Here is a 19412-nt window from a genome sequence, read left to right on the forward strand (position 1 = left end):
AGGAATTTCCAAATCTATGGCTGCTCTGCGCCGGTAAAATCACCGCTCACACCGTTTGACAGCCTGTCTGCTACATGTTGCCACTTTTTAAATATCGATTTTGAAATTGCCACTCTCAATACCGACGGCTGTCGGCTCCCAGCCTTTCGTCACTTTAACCATCTCTTCTGATACTTCAAACCTGCATAATCATTGTGTTAAGAGTTATGATGGTTTTTTTACGTTCATTAAAGGTAAAAGCATTGGTCGTACACCCCAAAAAAAGGTTACATTTCCTTACGAGGATTGCTGTGCTGTTCAAATTTTGGTCATTTTAACTTAAATTGTATATTTTTACGTGCTATTTAATGCAGAAAAGCAACTGTCATCATCATCATCGTCAGTGCAATATGTGGTGTAGACCAAGTTTCTGACTTTTGGTTTTCATCATGAGAGTTTCTTCCGATATTTTGTTCATCACCTCTCAGCAGTCTCTGCTGTTGTCTCCCTCTCTCTCCCCCTCCCTCTTCTCCCTCTCTCCCTCCCTCATCTCTCTCTCCCTCCGCTCGCTCTCTCTCTCTCTCTCTCTCTCTCTCTCTCTCTCCCTCTTCTCCCTCTCTCCTCCCTTGTCTCTCTCTCTCCTCCCTTGTCTCTCTCTCTCTCCCTCCGCTCTCTCTCTCTCTCTTGCTCTCTCTCTCTCTCTCTCTCTCTCTCTCTCTCTCTCTCTCTCTCTCTCTCTCTCTCTCTCTCTCTCTCTCTCTCTCTCTCCGAGGTGATGTCCTGTCAATTGTGGACCACATCCAACTCCATTAAGGCCATTTCCACTCCATATACCTCCCGCCCCGACACACACACACACACACACACACTCAAACACACCGTCACACACACTCGCATATTCACACGCACATGCCACTCACACACACATCTCACACCGCGCACACACAGAAAAACCATGACACCCATCCACTTATGCGCACACAGATCGACTCCACCTCCACCTCCACCTTCCCAAACACACACACACACGCTCTCTTTCTCCTGTTACACACACACACTCTTACACATTCTCTTCTTTTTATTTTACCCCTATACCCCCCCCCCCCTCCCTCTGTCTGGAACACATTACGTAGGCCAGTGGCTTGTGAGCACTGACTGGGCCTCGGGGAAGAAAAACACAATTATTTCAGCCCTCGGCTATTCACGCAAAGGTGACAAAAGCTGGTATGAAGTATGAAATCCCAAAAGTTTCCCCCGCGCCGAGGTCGACAAATTGGGATTAATTTGCGCTCGTGTGCACGCGTGTGTCTCCAAAGTTTTCACCTTTTCTCGTTTTCCCATTTCTTAAATAGTTTGGAAGAACTCAAAGGGGCCTAATTTATTGTGTGGTAAAGAAGAGCGTGTGTGTTCGCTCGTTCGTTCGTGTGTTCACATTATTTAAAAAAAAAAAAAAAAAAAATCCTAATAGTAGAGAGCCTGAAGGGTGTAATTTATTGTGTGTGTGTGTTTGGCTGGAGAGGGGGGAGGTGGGGAGGGGTTCTTAGTAGGGGATCACACACACACACGCTTTCCAAATTAATTTAATCTAATTAATCGCCCTGAGGAGAGGCAACAGATGCTGGTGATTACCCCCCACGCCTGGACCCCTCCCTACACACACACACATTCACAACCACACACCAAACACACACGCACACACACACACACACACCAAATACACGCCACAAACACACATCCACACAACTAACACAACCCTAGCTGCTGCCATTTTCCCCCAGTCTGTGGCTTTACCACACACATACACACACACAGTTTTTCTTCAATTGGCTGATTAAGATAACGAACGAACACACACACACACACACACACACACACTGCAATAGTATGGAGCAGAAGGTCTCATTGTCCAAGTGGAAATCGGCCTTGTGCAACACACATTACTGCACACAATTAAACACAAAGAAAAGACATGAAAAAATGTGTGTGTGTAAGTGTTGCACTGTGTGTGTGTGTGTGTCACTGTACCTTTTTGTGTGTGTGTGTGTGTTACTGTATCTTTGTTTCTGTCTGTGTTATGTGTAATTGAGAAACTCTACCTGTGCTCCTGTGTTAGACTATATATTTGTGTGTGTCCAGTCAGTTGTCAGGGTGCTGTGTGTGTGTGTGTGTGTGTGTGTGTGTGTGTTGGTGGGGTGTAGGTGGCTGTGGAGGCCGGGTGGTCCCTCCTGTCGCCCTAATAGGCTTACTGGCCCCTAATCCACACCACACCACCCTGTCACATGGCTGGTCTGCTGACTGACTGCTACCACCGCCATGAGGTGTGTGTGTGTGTGTGTGTGTGTGTGTCTGTTTGTGAGTGTGTTTAACTATGTTTGTGCATTTACTGTGTTTGACAATAGCTGTTTCTGAGTGTGTGTCTGTATGAGAGAGACTGTCTGTATGTATTTGTGTGTGAGACTGTCTTTATTTGTGTGTCTATCTGTGTGTGACTGTATCTGTGTGTGTGTGTATTTGTGTCAAACTGTGTGTGTGTGTGTGTGTGTGACTGTGTGTATGTAATTTGTGTGTTTGATTATGTTTGAGCATTTGTGTTTGTCTGTGAATGTATCAGTTTCTGTGTGTGTCTATACTGTCTATACACACTGTGTGTGTGTGTGTGTGTGTGTCTCAACACCTGTACTTTAGTACAACTATTAGTGTGTCTCTTCCAGCACACACACACTCTCACACTCTTTGTGTTAGCTTGGCACACATCATATCTTCTATCTGTGTGTTGTGTGTGTGTGTGTGCGCGTGTGTGTTTTTGCTTACATGCACACATGCATGTGTTTGTTAATTAAACTGATTAAACTGTTGCCCCTGACGATGTGGGGCTTTGCTTCTATGCTTGCGTCATCTTTTTCATACTGTCTGTGTTCTCTCTCTTTCTCTCTCTCTCTCTCTCTCTCTCTCTCTCTCTCTCTCTCTAGCTTTGTATTTCGTCTGTCTGTGCTTGTTGTTTTGTCTGCTTCACTGTTTTATCTTTGCTCTGTTTATTCTTTAGTCTGTCGTCCTTCTGTTCCTGTCTGCCCCCCCCCCACCTCCGCCTGCTGTGTGTGTGTTTGTGGCATATGTGTCCTTGTGGGTGTGTGCACACAGCATCATGTATGTGTGTATACGTATGTTCTTGTAGGACAGTGTGTAGGTCTATATGTTTGCATGTGTGACTTTGTATTAGTGTATTGTGTGTGTGTGTGTCTGGCCTCTTGTCCCACTGGTCCAGGTTGTGACCTCGTCTTTCATCTCCTCGGTCTGAGGCTCCTGCAGCCCGCTGTGCTTCGCTCCCAGCCAGCAACACAGCAGATGTCACCAGACACCACCGCGAAGAACACACACACACACACACACACTAACACACACAGAGATACACAATCACACAGTCACACACAGATTTGCAGTCACATGCATACATATACACATAGTCACACATATGTACACATAGTCACACGCATAGTCTCACAGTCTTATAGTCACACATGCATGTATACTAAATACGTGTATACATGCATGTGTGACTGTGTGTGTGTGTGTGTCTCACACATGTACGGTCACACATGCATACATAACTTAGATACACATATATAGTCACATGCACCGTCACACACGTACACACACATACATAGATAAATTTCTCACACATACACACACATCCTGTATATAGATACATTTCTCATACACACACATATACCCCTCCCGCATGCAGAGTATAATCCAGCCCAAACAGGTCAGAAACTGTCCTTGTTTTGCCTCACACAGTGTGACGTTTGGCCCCAAAATAAACATCAAAACACAAGTGTTTCCTGGGAAACATCCTAATTCCCACCTGTGTGGTCTTGTCATAAGAAACCTATACACACAAGTTACTGCGTGTGTGTGTGTGTGTGTGTAAATCCAGATATACAGACTGTTGATCAGTCTCCGTTAATTCATTTGTTCATCCATCCCTCACCTAAGATATTTTGATGAAACTTGGTGGAATGATGCATCTCTCCACTGGCATCTGGTATCTTCAAAATTTTACTCGCTCGCCTATGAGGGGCGCTACAAAAACAGGTCCAAACAAGGTGATATATTTGTCACTGTGCATCAGTTTTGGGGGACGACATATTTACTGTTACCTTGTTTCTGTTTCCTCACATTATTCTTTTCTTGCTCAGCCCTGTGTGTGTGTGTGTGTGTGTGTGTGTGTGTGTGTGTGTGTGTGTGTGTAGTGACACCGTAGGACTTTCATGAACTGGCTATAGGTTTAATCACTATTCTGTTATATCAGTTGGTGATAGAGGGTAGCAAAACGGACATTTTTTTAAATATAAAAATGTCACGTATTACTTCAAAGAAAGCTAATTTGTGTGGCAGTATGCTGTGTCGTCCTGGCTGAGGCGGTCCGGCCCGGGAGAGGCTGCCAGCTCTCTTTGTGTGCAGGCTTGTGCCAGTCGGTCTGCGGTCTACAAAACAGGCTGTACCTCCGCCTCCTCCTCCTACCTCCGCCTCCTCCTCCTGTTACCGCCTCCTGTCCCCAAGCTGACCCAGAAAACACACACACACATTCACACGCACACATACAAACACGCAGGCTGGCAAGGTTCAGCAGAGGTGTCTGCTGTATCAGGTTTTTGGGTTGGTGTAAAATGAGCCGTGAACCAGCGACAGTAAAATGGAAGGGTAGGAGGAGAGGCGGGCAGGGAGGGAGACAGCTGAAGGAAGGAGGTGAGGAAGGGGGGGTGAAGGAGGGAGGAGGGTCAGACGGAGATGCCAGCTCCTCTCCTGGGCCCCCCAGGGTCAGTCTGCCAGCCTGACCAGCTCCCTGGACAAAACCAAATCATATCAGCATTTAACCAGTTAGGAACACACTGACTCTAACACCACAACGCCTCACTCTTTTCTATCATACTTTATCACTGTAGGGTCACTGGAATATTGTGTCAGATCTGTGACCCTTGACCCTGACCCTTACTGTGACCCTTGACCCTTACAGTACCTACTATTGCTTGTCACTGATTGAGGAATTCAAGTGTATTGCATTCATTGTAGTTCACTCTGGATGAGAATGTTGGCTAAATGCCTGAAATGTGAAGTGCACACCACAAATTAAGATAATTTAGGATTTAAGATAAGAGGGTTAGCTTTTGTGTGATGGGTACAGAGGATTGATAGCAGTTTCATGCCTGTGTGTACAGTATTTAGTTTTCTACAATGTATTTGATTAAGTTTGCATACTGCATGTTTAGTAGATGGTACAATCTACAGTAGCTCAATAGAGGGCTAAATACTGAACACACACACGCACCAATTTTGGCACTGCACAGTGCTTATTTAAAGTTGGTGTACTCCTTTAAGCCATGCTCTTCATGTTCTTTATTTGCTAAAATCGCTGTTGTAGTCCACTTGGCAACTTGTACTTGTACATCAACATTTGTGAATGTGTAAAAAAGATATGTAGTTGCACATCAGCTTTTGCACCCAAAGAAGGTAGAAATTATTTGTCGTCTTATTTTTCTTTGTTTGCAAAACCTGATGTGCAACTACAGATGTTTTTTATACATTCACAAATGTTGATGTACAAGCACTAGTTTCAAAGTCTTGAAACATTTGTGGACAAATTATGACTGAATGACTTATGATGAATTATTTCTTGCCCAATATCTCTCTTCCCATCTCTCTTTACTGCTCTTCATCTCATCACCTTTATTATTTTGTCATTTTCCACTTTCCATATCCCCCAAGTTGCCAGTCTTATTTTCTGCCCGTTCATTCCATTAGACCTACAGTCCTGCTATCCGATTGGACGCCGGATGCTCTCGGTGCCGCCTCATTGGCCGCCACACCCTCCATTATCAGTCATCTCTGAGGTCGTCCTCTGTCACTTTACGGCCTCACATCCTGTCACCTGCCCTCCTCCTCGGCCCTAATCCGTCTCTTCTTCCTCGTCTTCCTCCTCATCCCACCTTGTTTTTGCTGTCATGTTTTACACGGTGATGAAGGTAGATGGAGGGGGGGGGGGGGGGGGGGTGGAGGCAGTGTGAGTGCGAGGTGAGGTGTGATTGGACGACAGCAGAACAGTTATTATCTCCATCTCTCAGGTATTTATTTTTCCCCGGCGCGTCTTAAGATGGCTGCCCGCGATGGAGACAGACCTGTGTGGCCCGCAAAACACCGGCCCCGCCAAATCCCCCTGTTTATCCACAAGCTTGACCCGCTGGGCCTGCGTGGGTGGGTGGGTCGGTAGATATGTGTGATGTAGGGGTGGCGGTGGTGAAAGAGTGTGTGTGTGTGTGTGTGTGATGAACTTAGGTTAAGCATACTTGTGTGTTTGGTGACTTCTTTGACATTATCTCCTCAAGATCCGTTCATTGTGCATGTGCATGTGCGTGCGTGTGTGTGTTTGTGTATGAGCATTTTAGGGAACAAGCGCACACAGGCACACACACACACACACACTCTTATTGGCGACTGTTCTGCTAAGTGACAATGAATAGGGTCTTGTGATGTGCTCTGATGCCAGTGCTAAGCCAGCCACTGACAGTTAGACTGATCCCCAAACACGGTCCTCTGTCTCTGTTTGGGATATAAATCTCGACTCGGAGCGCTGCGCCCGGAGAGGACGGGGTCAGGAATTCGAGGTGACTCGCAGCGAAGGCCGACGCCCGTGGGTGTCGAGGAGACGTGGCGATGGACGCATTCCCACTCTGAGAAAGATCAGGGCGTGCGGTGTTGGGTGTGTCACTTGTTGAAATTTGTTCATAAAGCGCTTTCAGCAAAATGGGTTTGTCACAAAAGTAAAAGGACATAAATACAGAGACATGAGAGAGAACAGACATCCCATGAAAAGCCCTTCTACCTCTCTTTTCTTTTCCTAGCACTTCTCTCTTACATGATCATTCTAGGGTGACTATTAGGAATACTGTCAGGGCATGACGGCGCTGACCTTTGACCTCCATACTGTAGGTTGCTTGTATTGTCGGTGATCTAGGAATTTAAGCTTATTCTACTGAAGCACTCATTCTAAGTCACTCTGGATAAGATCATGAGCTAAATGCCAAAAATATACATCATATATTTTTAGATATGAGGGAGAGCTTTTGTCTAGTTGTGTGTGTGTGTGAATGAGTGTGTCTCACATGTAAATGCACATAAACAGAATTGGGGAACCCTATTGTTCTCTTGTGGAGAAGGAATTTCAAAGAATGAACACACACACACACACACACATACACACCAGCACACACACCAGCTCCTTATCCAATCCCTCCACTAATTCCCCCTTGGTAGAAGGTGTTCATTGTTTCTCTTTCATTCTAATCTCCCTCTCTTTTTTTTTAAAATCCATATTAGATTCTCTTTGAGTTGGCCACAATCAGAGGCACTGAAGCAGAGCATCACCCTGCTAATGCTCTTTGTCTCCCCAGATTTGTCACTTAGCATGGAGAGTACACCTTTGTCATGGAGCAGGGTGGGAGAGAGAGGCAGACTCTCACTAGGGGCAATTGTTTCTTGTCACAGGCCATCTTAACCCGCACCGCCCCCCCTCCCTCCCCTTAAGCAAATCAGCTTTGCTCTGGATTAGGGCCCTATCATAGCCCTGTCAGATCTCAGCAGCCCGCTTAAAACAGCTAAAACAAACAGATCCTTAAAGTGAGAATTGAGTGGATACGAAGAATTCGATTCCAAAACGCTACGTGAAGATCATCGTTCGATATCCTTCAAATATAGAGGTTCCCGTCTGTAAACGTGTTGGAGTTTTATCAGACAAGGACTTGAGTTACTTAACCATTCTCTTTAAATACCATTCTTTTGTTTTCGTTTTGTGCCGTCAATCAAAGATTAGGTGTCCCATTTTTCAAATGGTGGATATCTCATTTTGGAACAAAACTCTTCATATGCTGTAGAATTCAAAACTGGGGATGGATGTCAGCATAGAGCTCACACATCACAATACCTCGGCCACAAAACAGAAATGATAATATTGTAATTCAGCAGAGATTTAATATTCAATTAGCCACAATTTAAAGTTGAAGTCATATCCTTTGTGACAATAAAGTGTCAAAATCAGTTAATCCTATGATTAAAAAGCCGTGAATCAATTACTAAACTGTTTCATGAAGCATTTTTGTACAATTTGTCGATGGTGTGGTAGTTAAGACCCCAAACTGTGGAGGTTACATGATTACGGCTGTGTCATAACACTGCCAGGTCTCGCTATTGTGACAATACAGCGGCTGTAATAAGATAATATTGCAATTTAATAGAAATTCATCATTCATTCAACTGCATTTAAAAGTTATCAGATCTCACTAGTCTGCTTTAAAACTAAAACAGATACTTCAAAGAGAGTTAAGTGGGTACATTGTACATAAAGGGTTCCATTCTGAACCACTATGTATCTATTTTGGAAAAGGAAATCATTACCTGAAGTTTATTTTTCAATATCTCTAACATCTAAAAGATCCATTCTGTATAAGTGTTATTGTCTTGTTGGTCTTGTTGAGTGTGTCGATGGTCCAGGAAGTTTGGTGTCCTGGGAAATAAGAGAAGGTATCAGCAAGCATCTCTCTCTTTATTTATCCTGTGAAGCACTTTGTAACACTGCTTTGATAAGCGCTATATAAATAAAGCTTACTATTATATTATTAATATCATTATGTATTCTTGTGTCTGAGGTTGGCTTCCTGCTTTCACAATTTCACAGCCAAATATCGTAGGCAGGGCAGCAGTTTTGCCGTGGTGGTTCAGTGGTCTGCAAGGGTGGTGTGTGTGTGTGTGTGTGTGTGTGTGTGTGTGTGTGTAAAACTAGGCGTCCCTATCAAGCCCACAAGAACTTGGGTGGTCGGCCACAATCGGTATTCACTCTGTACACACACACACACACACACACACTAACTTACAGACACACACTGATCCATTCATATCTCATTCATATACACACAGACCCAGCCACGCACACAGACACTCACACACATTGACATACACACACATACACACAGATCTGTCAACATACACACACACACACACATTGTTGATAAACACCCTCCCCACCCCCCCACCCCATGTCCGTCACCACGGTGAATCTGCCGTTCTGATATCTGAACTGCTGCTTCACGCAGGGGGAGTAATCAATCCCAGATAGCTGGGAGTATTGGCTCAGTGGTCGCTGTGTGTGTGTGTGTGTGTGTGTGTGTGTGTGTGTATACTGTATATATGTGTGTGGTGATGTTATTGGCCATTTTAGGCCTTGAGGATGGCCGGAGATGGTGAAATGGTGGGAAAAGCGATGAGCGGGCACTTCTTATACCAGGGACGAACTCTGGCTGTAATCCTGTCGACCTCTCTCTCTCTCTCTCTCTCTCGCTCTCTCGCTCTCTCGCTCTCTCTCTCGCTCTCTCTCTCGTGCGCACTCTCTCGCGGTCTCTCTCTCTCTCTCTTCCCCCTTTCTCTCTCTCCCCTATATTCTCCATCTTCTCCCTCCTCCTCTCGACTTCCCTTTCCTTCAGTCTCCCTGCTATCCACCTCTCTGTCTTCTTCCTCTCTCCTTCTCTCTACCCTTCTCTCTTTCTCTCTTTCCATTTCTTGACCCAACACCCCACTCCTAGCCTCTCTTCCCAAACCCCCCCATCTCTCTCTCTCTCTTTCTCTCTCTCTCTCTCTCTCTCTCTCTCTCTCTCTCTCTCTCTCTCTCTCTCTCTCTCTCTCTCTCTCTCTCTCTCTCTCTCTCTCCCCCTCTTTCTCTTTCTTTCTCTCCCCTTCTCTCTATGTCCACCCCTGCTCCCCCTCCCCTCTCTCCCCAGTAGAAGTGCAGAGCCAGGGCTTTTGGCTGCTGGTAATTTATTTTCCCATTAGCCCCCTGTCTGAAGTGCATGCTCTGGGTCTGAGTGGGGGGTGGGGGGGGTGGGGGCACCGAGGGCCACCCGAAAGAAAGACCCGGAGAGTAGAGGAGTGGAGGGCACCCTGGACACACTGATAAGACTAGAGAGAGAGAGAGAGAGAGAGGGAAAGGGACAGAAATGATGGGGGAGAGAGAGTAAGAGAGAGAGGATATGAGACATTAGCTTGGTTTCCATCTAAGCATTTTTTACTGTATATGAATTATGATGTATTGAATTAGAAAAGCTGAATGAAAACTGCAAATTTCAATGAAATTTCCTCAGTATTGCAGTAATGTTTAAAACGCTTGCTTGAAGCTGGAAAAGTTTTTTGTCGATAACAAATTTATGCAGTAAATAGTAATATAAATGCATTTGTCAGAAAATTATGACTCAGTGGAATCACTCCTAATTCATATATTTTTTTAGTCAAAATTTGCTTGACATTTGGATGGAAATATAACTAGTGGGTAAGGACACAGAGTGAGAGAGAGAAAGGAAAAGAGAAGAGAGAGAAAGAGAAAGTGTAGGTGAGAAAAAAGTGTGACTGAGAGGGATTGAGGCAGAGAGAGGGGGTTTAGTAGCTGTAATTTAAATCTTGTCATGTTCCTACTGTATTTTCTCAGCCAGCTACAGTGTGCGTTTCCCCAACACCTGAGCTGCTTATCGTAACTTTTAACCAGCTAAATTGGCCAACTTGGTGGAGAAGTTTACAGAGGTTATCGTTACACTTCTCATTCTGATCTTAGATCTTATCCTAATGATCAGACTCTGTGAGATCACATTGCTTTATGTCCACACTTGGCCTCAAAATGTCTGCGTCTCCTGTTGCTGTATTTACTTAAATCTGTGTGTATTTAAATCTCTCTCGCTTTTCCCACTCTCCCTCTCCAACTCTGTACATTGCTTGTATATACAATGTGGCTGGATTGCAACCAGGCTACATAGGATTTAGATAACAGTGCGAGCCAGACCACTTCCATATCTAGCTGTGAAGATCCGATAGCAGTTTGAGCAAAATCCGATTTTTAATTCATCCAGACCTGTTACCTAATGCGTCCTGGTGTGATCGGATGATAGAAGTTGGGTTGAAATGGCCGGTGTAACTGCAGCCACACACTTAACACTCAATAAATTATCCAGTTCTACCTCAGGCTTCTTCTTTTGGCCATTGAGCAGTTGGGAGTTCTGTGCCTTGCTCATGGACACTTTTCAGTGTCAGTAGTTGTTGAGGGAGGGGATAGTGGTGCTTTTTCACATCACCCACCTGCTTTTTTCCCCAGCTGGTCTGGGAATTTGAACCAGTGACCTTCTGATCACAACCCTCGGGCTAGTTCAGTGAGTATCAGCAGGTGCTTTCAGGAGTACATAGGCTACACAAACTCTCACAGAGACACAGATGTATATGCAACCTGTCAGAAACATTCATATTGAACAAACACAGAACACATAGTAATGACATAAATATGCAACCCGATGACTTGGGTTCAAGCCGGCCTGTGCCAGTAAGCATCCTCCCTGCTGAAGGGTCCTCGAGCAACACACTGAATCCCTACCAGCTCCAGGGCTGCTGTTCTGTAACTGACCTCTGACCTCCCTGTGGAGGGGGGCAAGCCAAAAGAGAATTTTCCTACGGGGATCAATTAAGTATCACATTCCAAAAAACTACCAAATTGTTTGCAGTGGTAGGTAGTCAGGTTGTTTGGTGTGGAGATGATGCTTTTTGTATCTTTACGTTTCCTGAAATGCTGTTGAACCTCTGGAATATTGCAGTCCTGTGTGTGTGTGTGTGTGTGTGTGTGTGTGTGTGTGTGTGTGTGTGTGGCATGAGCAAGCAAGAGGTTAGTCCCCATAAAACTCTCCCCTCTCCCAGTTAGGATTAGGCCTTTTAAGGGCTGGTTGGTTTGTGGCTCTCCTCCTTTCATCTGCTACCATCAGAGACTGCCCTGCATAAAAGACATTCCTCTCTCTCTCTCTCTCTCTCTCTCTCTCTCTCTCTCTCTCTCTCTCTCTCTCTCTCTCTCTCTCTCTCTCTCTCTCTCTCTCTCTCACACACACACACACACACACACACACACACACACACACACACACACACACACACACACACACACACTCTCTCACACACACACACACACTTGGTCAGCCTACTGATGATCAATATGTGTGACAACTTTAGTCTCCTGCCTGGAAAACAGAATATTGGCTGCACACTCACAGCTCAGATGCAAAACATATTATTTATTGAAACATTTGATAAATAAAAGAAACAGGTTTTTACAGTGTGATACCATGTAGCATAATAGCAGGGATTGCAGTTGCATACAGTGTGTGTTTGCAAGTGCTAGTGAGTGAATTTTATACATTTTCTCTGGGTTGCAAGACAGCAGCGTTGCAGCATTTTCCCATTTCCTCATCTCATGCAAAGTTTAGGTGACACATCTGAGAAAAGCAGCCATTCCGGCAAAAACACTGGTTTTAATTGTGAAATGGCTAAGTGATAATAATGCTTTTTAAGGGTTAGGGTTAGGCTAATACTTCATTGATCCCCATCAGGAAATTCTCTTTTCACATGCCCCTCTCCACAGGGAGGTCAGAGGTAAGCTACAGAACAGCAGCCCTGGAGATGGTAGGGATTCAGTGTCTTGCTCAAGGACACTTCAGCAGGGCGGATGCTTCCTGGGTCTCTTAATATTATGCCACCCTTCTGCCTGTTTTAGATACAGATTTGGAGCCACTTGTGGTTGTTTGCTCAGTTTGTTTCCAGTTATTGTTGCTCATTTGTTGCGTTTACCTCACCATGGCCAGTGTGTGCCTTTCTCGCCTCGTGAGTCCAGTCCCATGCTGACCATTCCCATGCCGGCGGTAGGCAACACATCGGACAATCCCGTATCCAGTTTCTCAGCTTCGCACAGAAAGGACTCCGCTGCCGGAGCCCGGCGTCATCCTAAACCATTATTCAGCCAAAGCTACGGCACACACTGTGCTGTAATCTGCCCTCCTTTCCTTTAAAACAAGCCTAATCCTGCTCTTGTTGTGACTAATCGCTCCTCTCTCACTCTCTTCACTCACTTCCCCTTCTCTCGCTCTCCCTCGTCTCGTCTGTTTGTCAACCTTGTCGTTTTTGTCGCGCGCGCCCCCGGGGATGGGGTAGCGGTCGGGGAAAGATGTTTCCATTTTTGGGGGGTTTAAGTTAAATCTGGGCCACAAGGTGGTTCTAGTGAAGAGAAATCCTCTGGTGCTATTTTCCACTGTGTGTGTGAGAGAGGGAGAGTGTCTGTGTGTGTCAGCGTGTGTGTGTGTGTGTGTGTGTGTGTATGTGTGCGCTAAAAGTGACAATAGACATGAAAGCTATTTGCACAGTCCATTCCATTATTAAGACCATTGTTATTGTAATTCACATAACCACGGTGATAGTATTGCATGCCTTTTATGTCCATTGTTGCCTTTAAAACACGCACACACACACACACACACACACACACACACACACAAAGAGCAACCTCTGCTTGGGGAAAAAAATAAATCCTCACATATAATAGTAGCAGATGAATAAATTGCTCTTAATCTGCGTGTGTGTGTGTGTGTATAACGTCTATAGTGCGGTATTCAGAGGTGGTATGTAAAAAGGCCTGTCTTATCAGTTATCAGGGGAGGCCAAATTGACACAGAGGAATCACTCCATTGTGTGCGGATTCAAAGAGAGATGTGAGCACATTGGATGTCTCCATTTCCAATAACTGTGACCTTGAGGCGAGAGGAATAGCATGCCCCCCCCCCCTTCCAATCTGCTGACTGCTGAATTCAACCAGAGCCAGCTGATTTTGGGTGTTGGGGTGGGGGAGCGGGTGTGCTACCTCAGGGTTATTCTATAGGGTAAATTGAGTTTGGCTTTTATTTTTTCTGACGCACAGGATAAAAATGACATCAGCTTTGTGTACAGTTATACATAAAGTGGAATATTTTTTTAGCCTCCCTTTGTCCAGATTAGTCCTTTTTGAGATTGTTGGTTTTGTTTTTACACAGAGCGACGATAAACGCATTTCCTAATGAGAAGAGTAGAAGGAGAGAGAGGAGAAGAAAGTGTCACAACACAAAAACACTTGACTCGATCAAAGCAACAACAGTTTCTGATTAATTTGTCTTCCACAGTCCTAACAACTGCCGTAAACTCTGTTGGAGTAACACTTTCTTGCATAATAGAATATCAACCATTTGGATTTTTTGTCTGCAGCTTCCACAGAGCATAGTTGACCTCAGCATGTCCCTTTTTCCCAGTTCATGTTTGTTTAGTTTTATGGCAGCAGGCTCAGGTCAGATAGTCATCTGCTTGATGTGGAACAAGTGAGTCATCACTTATCAACACACTCTCTCCCTCCTTCTGCTTCTGCTTTTCTTTCCCTGCAGTGTGTGATGCTTTTATCCCCTTTCTGCCTTCTTGAACAACACACTCACCAGGATTTGTAGTCAGTTGTGAGGTGGTATAACTAGAAACATCACTTCAGATATTGACAGATTGGTTTGACTGTACTTACTGCCAACAATGGCGCCACGACATTAGGAAAAATGTACTTTGATGTCACACACCATATCATTCAAAATAACGACTATGTCTTTGCAGGTGTATCCAATAAAATTTGAGAACAGTCTAAAGATAGATCATGCTGATGTGTGAATCGTCAGTTTAAGTAATAGCCACCTGAGATAGATTATGGGAAAGCATATGGATCAATAGGGAACATCGACCATGTTTGTTCCAATTAGAAACCAATTGACTGGTGACCTGCGTTAAAACGCCATTAGCTGATTGGGATGTGTGTGTGTGTATATATGTGTGTGTGTGTGTATTGGGCACTTATTCTTCTTGTTCATGTGTTAACACTGCTTAACTGCCCGTGTATATGTGTGTGTGTGTGTGAGGGTGTTAGACCCGGTCTATACAAAGAAGCCAAGTCCTTTTTAGCACTCAGCCTAATTAATCCATCTCTCGGTGACAAAAGGACCCCCCCATCCTCCCCCAACCCTCCCCCCTCCCTCCTCCGGCCCGTCCCATTGGCATTTTGGGGCAGAGGGATTCAGCAGGACCCCCGGGCACCCCTCCTGCCCTGACCCCTGCCCCCCCACCAGGGGAGCAGCTGTGGATCGATCCGGGGCCAGCTGGCACCAGGGGAGAGGGGCAGGACTGGTACCCTAACACATAGTACAAACACACACACACGTACACACTTCTCCTCAGAAAGCCATTGAAAGTCACTGATAAGAGAATCAGCTAAATGCCTGTCTTTTATTACAGTAGGACTTAGGGATGGGACGATATATATCGAAATCCAATATATCACAATACAAAAATGTGACAATACGTATTGTGGGGCAGAAAAATGAATCGTGATATTAGCTCCATTTTATTCTGCTGTAGTAATCACAAATGAGACAGCTTGCCCGTGACAATTTCACAAGCTCTCCATTGAAATTATATTATTTGCACTTTGTAATGAGATTTTTTAATTGTTGTTTACATTCTAGCAAGCAATGCCTTTGCTAGAAAGATTTGTGTCTCAGAAATAAACATCATTCTGCACAGTCAGACTTTATTGTCATTGAACTTTCGTTTATGACATCGTATTGTGGTCGTATCGAATCGTGAACCCCATATCGCGTATCGATTCGTATCATGAGATAAGCATATCGTCCCGTCCCTAGTAGGACTGGAATCGATACAAGTCATTTATCAGTATTCCCACATGTGTAACACATTGAAAGATGTAGAACCATTTGGGCCAAAACTTATTCAAAACATGACACATTCACACCCAGTAGCTATAAAGACTCAGTGCAGCCTAACTTGAGGCTGATTGCTCATATTTATAGTGCTTTCCATACAAATGTTTATGTGACTTGTTAACAAATGAGGGCCAGTGTGTGAGTGTAGCAGCGTTCTGCAGTCAGAGCTAACTGTGGGTCATTGATAATTAGCTGCAGTTGCACACAGATGCAGCTAGGGGGCAGCATACAGCCACCACCCCTCCTTCCTTCTTTCCATCCTCTCTCTCTCTCTCTCTCTCTCTCTCTCTCTCTCTCTCTCTCTCTCTCTCTCTCTCTGCCCCCCACTCAGGTATTTAGTCATTCTCCAGGCTCAGAGAGAGAAAGAGCATATTGATAGTCATATCCCCTCTGTAATAAATTAAACTTATGTATTGTCCTTCCCTTTCATTTTACACATTGTCACAACCTCGCACTCCCACTAATCCTAGCCCACCCCCCCACCCCACCTCCTCTTCCACACACACACACACAAACATACACACACATACACACACATTGATTGACAAGCAGCATCCGGGGAAATAGAGCAGATTTCCATTGTTTGCTGCCCCTACTCAAATCTGTTGAAACGGTTATTCCATTCTTTCGCCGGGGTATTTGCATATCCTTAAGTATTTCCTATTTTTCAAGAGCTCCCTCCCCTCTTCCCCTCCATCCTCCTTTTTGCTAAATCCCCCCTTCTTAAGTGTTTGGTGCATTTGGCAAATTCATTCATAAAGTATCTACATGCGCTATTAGCTTCGTATAATAGCCAGGGCGTAATCTGCAGAGAGATAAGAGGTGGAGAGGGAGAGTTTTTTTTCCCCCCTCCTTCTTCTTCTTCTCTTCCTGATGGGCTGTTCTTTGGAGGAGGTGGGGATGGTGGTGGGGTGGTGATACGTCATTATTTTCCCCAGCCAAAGCGACGAGGCTCAAATGTCAACACGAAATGTCAAGTGGCCTCGCCGGTCGGTTGGTCGGTTTCTTCTTTAGTTTTTTTTTTTTTTATTGGTCTGAGCAAGGTGCGAGCTGGGAAGGAGGAGGTGGAGATGGATAGAGGGAGATGGAAGGATAGGGGGGTTAGAGAGAGAGATGTAGGGATGGACGTGGGCTGAGGGAGATAGAGGGATGGAAAGGAGGGGATAGAGACAGAGGGATGGCAGGTAGAGAAACAACCACTTCTACTGTTGGCATCTCATTTATTTTTCCCATCCAGATTTTCACAGTCTGGGATTCGAACCAGCGACCTTTCGTTCCCGCTGCCGCTCCCACATGCCAGCTGCTTGATCTCCTCAGTACAAATGCCCATAAACAAGAACAAAAAGCCCAATAAACTGCAGCATTTTGAAATATTTTGTGGCTTCAAATGGAAATAATCCAGCCTTTTTTTATGATTTTCAATACCTGCTGATAATTTTTGATCCCTTATAATGATCCAAATATCGGTATGGTACTGATCGGTGTCGTTTTCGATACCACGCTTCATTATTGTGGCTACGACTGATGGGAAGTGTCGGGACTAGTTGGAATTTTTAATTTAACCGTTTTAATTGGCAGTAAGACCTAATTTTAACATTGGGTTTCTAGGACTGCATGTTTATAGCTAAAACAATACTGATTATTTTACTATATTTTGTGATCATGATTAGTAATCACGATTGGCAGTCTTAATGATTTGAGGAACAAAAGTAGCTTATTGCACTGTTTGTTATATCAGCGTCTTGACTATTTCAACTACAGTGGATCTTCTAAGTGAAATGAAATGTTTCAATATTACCAGTAATTTACGATTATTAATTGTGAAAACTAAAATCACGATACACATTTACATGCTGTGTTGGTCTTCCTATTGTTGGCTCCCTTTTTGGAGCTTACATAGTTTCTCACTATATTACCAATACCTTTAACAGTCTGTACTGATAATAACTCTGTGTGTGTGTGTGTGTGTGTGTGTGTGTGTGTGAGAGAGTGAATACCCTACGGTCCTCAGTGATAAGGCTGAGATTGAGTTTGCACCAGAGAGCGAGAGCCTCAGAGGGGCTGTGTGTGTGTTTTTGTGTGTGTGTGTGAAGACATCAGGCAGCAGGCAATGTAAAGAGCGTATATCGCCTTATCTCCCATACACACCGGAGTGTGTGTGTGTGTGTGTGTGTGTATATGTATATGTGCTCTCAAAATGGTGTTGTGTGAAAGAGAGCTAGCTGGCCTGCTTTGTTCGGCATTGTGCCCACGAGAGGCTGAATCCTCAGGGCTCGATTCACAGCTGAGACAAGAAGGTGTTTTCACTAGTATAATAACACAAGTGTGTGTGTGTGTGTAGGCGTGTGTGCAGTTGCGGTTGCAGTTTGTAGACGTCCACATAGTGAAAGAGAGACAAAGAGAAGGGATGAGACAGAGATGTAGAGAGAAGTGACACTGAGGAAGGTAGATAAAGAGAGAGGATGTGTCTTGCTTCCTCCTGCTGCTTTCATTCCACATGGCCAGTGAAGAGACGTGTGTGTGTGTGTGTGTGTGTGTGTGTGTGTGTGTACCAGTCTCTGATCATCACGCTGGATTCGGTTCTAACATCAGTCCCACATCCACCACAGACGCACAAACTCTCTCGCAGAGACACACACACACACACGCAAGCACGTACATATATCATTTAACCAGGAGAATACATCACAGTTTCCCATCACAGAAATGGAATCAGTGAAAACAGAGGAGGAGGAGGAGCGGGCAAAACAGAAAAGAGCGGCATGGCACGCCAGCGGTATCAACACAGCGAGGAGGAGAGCCAGTCTGCTATTCACAGACAGCGTGGTGCATCCATACCCAGAGGTGCAGCAGACAAAACCCATCAGTTTTTGTTGGAGGGAGGGGGGGGGGGCAGACAAAAGGCTGGAACATCCCCAACTGTTTAGTTTCCATATCTAGCAGTCACTGACAAGGCTTTGCGGCAGTTCTTATTTCTCACACACCGTCCTCTGGTGAGCGGCGTGCGTACACACACAAACACACACACACACACACACACACACACACACACTGGGCCCTGTCACCGATGCTATAACTCTTATCGCTGGGTCTGTGGCATGTTCCCAAATTCCAATTTGACTGCAAGCCCCTGGCCCAGAGCACATCTCTGAAAAGAGGGTGAGCAAAAATGGCTTCAGCACGGACCTTTGATAGGAAATATCAGCAAGGATTTCACAACCGAATTCACAATGAGGAACGCAGGAGGACACGGCTTTTAGCTTGTTCTGGATTTACCCACCAACAGTGACAAAATCACACCTTACTTAGGGTTAAAGACTATGGCTGAAATGATAGTTCTGTAGTATTATTTTTGCTGGATATTGTGATCACAGTTATTAATCATGATGATTACTCTTGATGATTTGAGGAACACAATTATTCTACTGCACTTTTTGTATCTTATATGAACATGGATTGCGCAGCCTGAACTTTGCAGACCCTTGAATATCAAATCTCCAAAAGATGATTTAAAACGGTGAACAAAACAACTAACAGAAAACAGAAAATGAAATTAACAATAACTTCCCTGTTCATTCTTCTTATCTTTTCTATCCCTCCCTCTTCTCTCCCTCTCTCCCCCACACTCTCCATCTTCCTCCTTTCTCAGTTTCTCTTCCATCTTCCCACCATCCGCTTTTCACTCTTCCTCTCGCACTCTTTGTAACCCTTGTCCTCCCTTTGAATTTCCCGATTCAACCTCGCCACCTCGTTTTA

General features: G+C 44.7%; 1 protein-coding gene across 4 annotated transcripts in view; it reads left to right on the forward strand.

Annotated features, from left to right (window-relative positions):
- ehbp1 (EH domain binding protein 1) overlaps positions 1 to 19412 on the forward strand; it is a 171882-nt gene that overhangs the window by 36021 nt on the left and 116449 nt on the right. The window lies entirely within an intron of this gene.

Source organism: Centroberyx gerrardi, chromosome 15 (assembly GCF_048128805.1).
Source record: "Centroberyx gerrardi isolate f3 chromosome 15, fCenGer3.hap1.cur.20231027, whole genome shotgun sequence".
In the NCBI taxonomy this organism is placed as follows: domain Eukaryota; kingdom Metazoa; phylum Chordata; class Actinopteri; order Beryciformes; family Berycidae; genus Centroberyx; species Centroberyx gerrardi.